The following is a 7348-nucleotide window of genomic DNA, read 5'->3' as shown; positions in this document are numbered from 1 at the left end:
GTTTTCTGTTTCATGGAGACATGGCTCACTCCTGCTTCACCGGACTGTACCCAGCCAACCAGACAGCTCCTCAATCCATCTAATGGACCATACAGTGGTCTCAGGCAAGGCTAGAGAAGGTGTGTCTGCTTCCCAATCAACAACTCGAGGTGCCAAGACATAGCAACATTGACAGCTTTCTCTCCACTCACATTGTCTGTATCTTTAAGATTTGATTACCTGTAAAGATTCTCATTATTTTGTAAATTGAGTTTGTGCCTTTATATGCCCTGTTTGTGAACAGAACTCCACTCACTTGATGAAGGGGTAGCGCTCTGAAAGCTAGTGGTTCGTGCTACCAAATAAACCTGTTGGACTTTAACCTGGTGTTGTGAGACTTCTTACTGTGTTTACCCCAGTCCAACGCTGGCATCTTCACATCATGGCTACCATCGACACCGCAAACTGCCGGCACCAAGTGAAGAGTATCTCCAAGAAGATCGCGCGTATTGACACAGGCATCAAGTTTCTACAAAGATGCAAGAAATCAGACAAGATACTGAAAGGACTACAGATCACGAACCCACTCAGATCAACCTATAACACAGACTACGCTGACAGACTTTGCTGTCGCACCTCTCTCACACTCAACAACCTCATACACCAGCTCTACAGCAAATGCCGCATCCTGGAAACTAAGATAGAGTCCATATTTTCAACTTGTGCTCAGGATGCAGCCAGCTGCGAAACTCTGCCTAAGCAGACGAGACAAAGGAACTACACCAGCTACATGCACACCAAGAACAGGAAACTTGGCATCACCACTAGCAGCAGCCAAGCCTCCCCTGGTACCACAGTAGAAATCAGTACCACTGCAGGGAAGTCCATTGTCAACTTGTCAGACAACACACTTCAATCAGATGAAATCGAAGTCCTCAGCTGAGGGCTCAATTTCTGCCCCACCACCAAAATAGACCCCATCAGTCTTGCAGCAGACACAGAGGAATTCATCAGGAGAATGAGGCTGCGGGTGTTATTCCACAAACTCCAAGAGGCCAACAATGAACACAATGAGACAGCCAATAAACCAGAACAGCTGGCAGAGAGATCTGCGGTGCAGCAACTGAAGAAGAAAGAGTCGAATTGGATTCCTCCAGAAGGCCGCTGCCCTCAACTTGAATGTATGCCCAAGCTGTCAGGAGGTGCGTCAATGCCAGTTTCATCAGCCGCAGTCACAAGACAGCCCCGACCATCACCCAAGCACAACGCAATGTCACCCGCGCTCTCAAGACCAACCGTAACATTGTTATCAAACCAGCAGATAAAGAAGGGGCCATTGTTATACTGAACAGAACGGATTACTGAAAAGAAGTGTACCGATCAGTTGTCCTGCGGATCTGTTACCTGCAGATCCGACCAAAGAACACACCCATTAACTCAACAGACTGATCAAGACCCTTGATCCGGACCTTCAGAGCACCCTCTGTGCTCTCATCCCACATTGTCCGGACGTTGGAGATTTCTACTGGCTCCCGAAGATACACAAGACAACGCACCCAGCCGTCCCATCGTATTGGGCAATGTGACCCTGTGGGAGAACTTCTCCAGCTACGTCAAGGCATCCTGAAACCCATTATACAAAGAACCCCCAGCTTTCGTTGCGACACTACGGACTTCCTAGAGGTATTCAACACAGATTGAGCAGTTGAACTAGGAGCACTCCTCGTCAGAATGGATGTCTCAGAATTCTACACCAACATCCCTCATGATGATGGTATTTCTGCAACAGCCTCAGTACTCAACGCTGAGAACTGCCAATCTCTAGATGCAGTTTTACAATTCATTCACTTCATCCTGGACCACAATATCTTCACCTTCAACAACCAGTTCTTCATCCAGACACACAGAACAGCCATGGGGACCAAATTCGCACCTCAATATACCAACACCTTCATGCACAGGTTCAAACATGACCTCTTCACTGCACAGGACCTTCAACCAATGCTATACATTAGTTACATCGATGACATTTTTTCTTTGGACTCATGGTGAACAATCATTGAAACAACTATATGATGACATCAACTTCCATCCCGACATCAGGCTCACCATGGACTACTCTCCAGAACCGGTTGCATTCTTGGACTCATACATCTCCATCAAGGACATCCACCTCAACACTTCACTGTACCACAAGCCCACAAATGACTTCATGATGCTCCACTACTCCAGCTTCCGCCCTAAACACGTTAAAGAAGCCAACTCCTACAGACAAGCCCTCCGTATACAAAGGATCTGCTCACATGAGGAGGATCACAACAGACATCTCAGACTCTGAAAGGTGCCCTCAGAAGAACAGGATAGAGTGCTCAACTCATCCATTGAGAGTTCCGACGCGCCACAGTGAAAAATCACACCAACCTCCTCAGAAGACAAACATGGGATATGGCGGACAGAGTACCCTTCGTTGTCTAGTACTTCCCCAGAGCGGACAAACTACGACATCTTCTCTAGAGTCTTCAACATGTCATTGATGAAGATGAACATCTCGCAAGTCCATCTCCACACCCCCACTTCTTGCCTTCAAACAACCGCACAACCTCAAACAGACCATTGTCTGCAGCAAACTATCCAGCCTTCAGGTGAACAGTGACCACAACACCACACTACCCTGCCACAGCAACCTCTGCAAGACGTGCTGGATCATTGATATGGATGCCATCATCTCACGTGAGAACACCATCCACCAAATAAATGGTAGATACACTTGCAACTCAGCCAATGTTGTCTACCTGATACGCTGCAGGAAAGGTTGTCCCGAGGCATGGTACATTGGGGAGACCATGCAGACGTTACTACAACAAATGAATGAACACCGCTCGACAATCACCAGGCAAGAGTGTTCTCTTCCTGTTGAGGAACACTTCAGCAGCATTCGGCCTCTGATTTTGGATGAGCATTCTCCAAGGCAGACTTCATGACACATGACAGCGTAGAGTCGCTGAGTAGAGACTGATAGCCAAATTCCGCACACATAAGGACGGCCTCAAATGAGATCTTGGATTCATGTCACACTATCTGTAACCCCCACGACTTGCCTGGGCTTGCAAAATCTCACTAACCGTCCTGGCTGGAGACAATACATACCTCTTTAACCTGTGCTTAACCCTCTCCCCACTCACATTGTCTATACCTTTAAGACTTAATTACCTGTAAAGACTGGCATTTGAACCATTATTTTGTAAATTAAGTTTGTGTCTTTATATGCCCTGTTTGTGAACAGAACTCCCACTCCATGATGAAGGGACAGCACTCCGAAAGCTAGTGGCTTGTGCTACCAAATAAACCTGTTGGACTTTAACCTGGTGTCGTGAGACTTCTTACTATGAACTTTCTGCTCCCCACACCTAGAATACCTAATGCTAAAATGCTAACCTGACCACCTTCCATGACAGTTCATCTCCGTTATCCTGAAGGTAGTTTACATCCCATCCATGCGGATGTGAAGGTTGCACTGGACAAAATATACACAACTATGAATAGCCTTGAGACGAAACATCCCGAGGCCTTGTTCATCATGGCTGGGACTTCAATCAGTCAAGCTCAAGAGCATACTACCAAGTTACCACCAATATGTCTCTTGTTCCACCAGAGGCCCAAAGTTCCTAGACCACTGCTACACAGATATCAAAAATGCTTATCACTATGTTGCTGCCTACACTTTGGCAAATCAGACCACAAGGCTGTGTTCCTGCTCCTGGCTTACAAACAAAAACTGAAGGAGGAGAATCCATCAAAGGAAGTCATGTAATGTTGGTCTGAAGAATCAGATAATCTCCTATGGGACTGGTTGGGGTCAGTGGCCTGGTCAGTATTTAAAAACTCTGCAACCAGCCTGAACAAGTACGCCAATACAGAAACTGACTTCATTAGTAAGTGTGTCGAAGTCTGTGTGCCAAAGAAGCAAATTCATGTGTTCCCCAACCAGAAACCGTGGATGAACAGGGATATTCAATGTTTGCTGAAGTCCAGATCTGAGGCATTTCAGTCAAGTAACCCTCACCTGTACAAGAAAGCCAGTTACGATCTAAGGAGATCCATCAAAGATATCAAAAGACAGTACCGACCAAGCTGGGATCCTAGGCCAGCCACACAGACTCCTGCTGACTATGGCACGGTCTGTAAGACATGACAGGCTACAAGATGAAGGCACGTAAAATCACCGGCTCCAACGCACCCCTCTCTGATGAACTCAATACATTCTGTGCCCATTTTGAGCAAGAGGTCAGTGACAGCATGGCCTCCACCCTGGAAGCCCTGGATGAACCTGTATCTGGGGTCACCATTGCAAATGTCAGAGCAGCTTTTTCGAAGGTCAATCCATGGAAAGCAACTGGCTCAGATGAAGTACCCAGACGAGCACTCAGATCCTGCCCGGATCAGCTGGCGGGGGTATTTGCAGACATCTTCAATCTCTCTTTACAACAATCTGAGGTCCCTATCTGCTTTAAGAAGACAACAATCATCCAGGTACCTAAGAAAAGCCAAGCAGCGTGCTTCAATGATATCATCTGGTGGCTCTGACATCCATCATCATGAAGTGCTTCAAAAGGCTAGTCATGGCATGAATCAATTCCAGCCTCCCGGACTACCTGGATCCACTACAATTTGCCTACCATTGCAACAGGTGCACAGCAGGTGCCATCTCCCTGACACTGCACTCAAGTCCGAACACCGAGATAACAAAGACATTTATGTCAGACTCCTATTTATTGACTACAGCTCAGCCTTCAATGCCATTATTTCCATGAAACTCACCTCCAAACTCCGTGGCCTGAGTCTTGGCTTCTCTCTCTGTGACTGGATTCTGAACTTCCTAATTCACAAACCACAGTCAGTAAAGATAGGCAACAACACTTCCTCCACAATCATCCTCAACCCCGGCAACCCACAAGCTGTGTTCTCAGCCCTCTACAATACTCCTTATACATCTATGACTGTGGCCAAATTCCCCTCCAATTTGATTTTCAAGTTTGCTGACAACACCACCATAGTGGCTCAGATCTCAAACAATGACAAGACATAGTACAAGAATGAGATAGAGAATCTGGTGAACTGATGCAGCAACAATAATCTTTCCTTCAATGTCAACAAAATGAAGGAGATTGTCATTGACTTCAGGAAGCGTAGAGGAAAACATGCCCCTGTCTACATCAACGGAGATGAAGTAAAAAGGGTTGAGAGCTTCAAGTTTTTAGGTGTTCAGATCACCAACAACCTGTCCTAGTCCCCCCACACTGACATTATAGTTAAGAAAGCCCGTCAACGCCTCTACTTTCTCAGAAATCTAAGGAAATTTGGCATGTCAGCTACGACTCTCACCAACTTTTACAGGTGCACCAGAGAAAACATTCTTTCTGGTTGTATCACAACTTGATATGGCTTCTGCTCTGCCCAAGGCTGCAAGAAATTACAAAAGGTTGTGAACGTAGCCCAATCCATCCAGCCTCCCATCCATTGATTCTGTCTACACCTCCTGCTGCCTTGGCAAAGCAGCCAGCATAATTAAGCACCCCATGCACCCTGGACGTTTTCTCATCCACCTTCTTCTGTCAGGAAAAGATAGAAAAATCTGAGGTTACGTACCAATCGACTCAAGAAGAGCTTCTTCCCTCCTGCCGTCAAACTTTTGAATGGACATACCTTGCATTAAGTTGACTTTTCTCTACACCCTAGCTATGACTGTAACGCTACATTCTGCACTCTCTAGTTTCTTTCTCTATGAACGGTATACTTTATCTGTACGGCACACAAGAAACAATACTTTTCACTGTATGCTAATACATGTGATAATAATAATTCAAATCAAATCAAATCAAATCAGGTATGGTTGCTGTGGATTTAGTTCATTATGCTATAAATTTAATATAACACTTACAACTCACCAGTGCCAGTTTAAACCACTGCCCCAGTTTAGAAGGGAAAAAATGGAAAACTCACCAACTACCAGCAATACATCTAATTAATCCTTCTGAACTTCAGCTCTTAGGGTTCGGTGTCTCTAGTTCCCTCTCTTGGACCACTTATTTTTGTGAAGGCCAGAATGCACCTCTTCCCTCACGGCATCAAATTCCCAGGTTCAAGCGCTCATTCTTGCTTCACTCACTCTCCATTGCCACCCATGTGCTACTAAACCAGGAAATATGAAACACACAAGTAAATGAATAAAGTAGAAGGAAAGGTTAGGATGAATGACCCAAGGAAGCATTGTTTATATAAATGCATAGAGTATGAGAAACTAATTGAATTGCCAGTGCAATTTCAACTTTGGAGGATAAAAGATAAAGTCACCATAGTCCCAGATGACCATAGGCTGCTGTCCCATTTGAGGGGGGAGAGCTGACTGGTGGTGATTTAACCTAAGGATCACCACACCTCAGGCAAGGCGCAAGGTTGAGAAAGCAAGCCTTCATGAATAATCTCAATGTGGAGATGCCAGTGTTGGACTGGAGTGCACACAGTAAAACGTCTCACAATACCAACTTAAAGTCCAACAGGTTTATTTGGAATGACGAGCTTTTGGAGTGCTGTTCCTTCATCAGGTGATTGGAGGGGTGACATATATAGACAGAAACACAATTGCAAGAATATGGTTGGAATGCGAGTCTTGCGAATCTAGATAAATAATCTCAGGCAGTATGGGAATTGAATGTGCACTATTGGCATTGCTCTACCAATATTAATGCTCAAATTAGTCAAGCATGTGACAAAAGGAGTGTGGATTGGGATAAACAGACTAGCATGTGAATGTCTTGAAATACAAACAGAAGATGCTGAAAATACTCAGGAGGACTGGCAGCTTTTTTGGACAGAGAAATAGAGTTAACTTTCTGTGTTGATGATCTTTCAACAGAACAGTATTAGTAACAATATTGGATTAGGCAATAACTAGATAATTATCTGAAGCAAATAAAATTGCAAGCTATGAAGAAAAGATAGGGGAGAGAGAGAGAGACGAGCTAAGTAGTTCACGCAGCGTACCAGCATGGACACAGTAGACTGAATGGCCTTCTTTTGTGTTTTAACCATTTTATGAATTACTTTGAATTCCCCGTAATAATCTCCTGCAACAATGTATTCCAGACTCAACACAGGCATATTCCACACTAGATATTGTTATGAGTAATGAACCAGATATAGTTAACAGCCTAATGCTGTTGGAACATCTAACCAAATGGATATCTTATTATTGAGTTTAGTGTAGTGCTTGAAAGGGAGAAATGCAAAACACCTACTAAGATTCTAGATTTAGTTAAGACTGACTCAAGTGTGATGAGACTGCAAATCTTTTAATGGATAAAATGACAGA

This window comes from Carcharhinus amblyrhynchos, chromosome 2 (assembly GCF_965287045.1).
Source record: "Carcharhinus amblyrhynchos chromosome 2, sCarAmb.v2.hapA, whole genome shotgun sequence".
Classification (NCBI taxonomy): domain Eukaryota; kingdom Metazoa; phylum Chordata; class Chondrichthyes; order Carcharhiniformes; family Carcharhinidae; genus Carcharhinus; species Carcharhinus amblyrhynchos.
Note: the sequence above shows the minus strand (reverse complement) of the source record.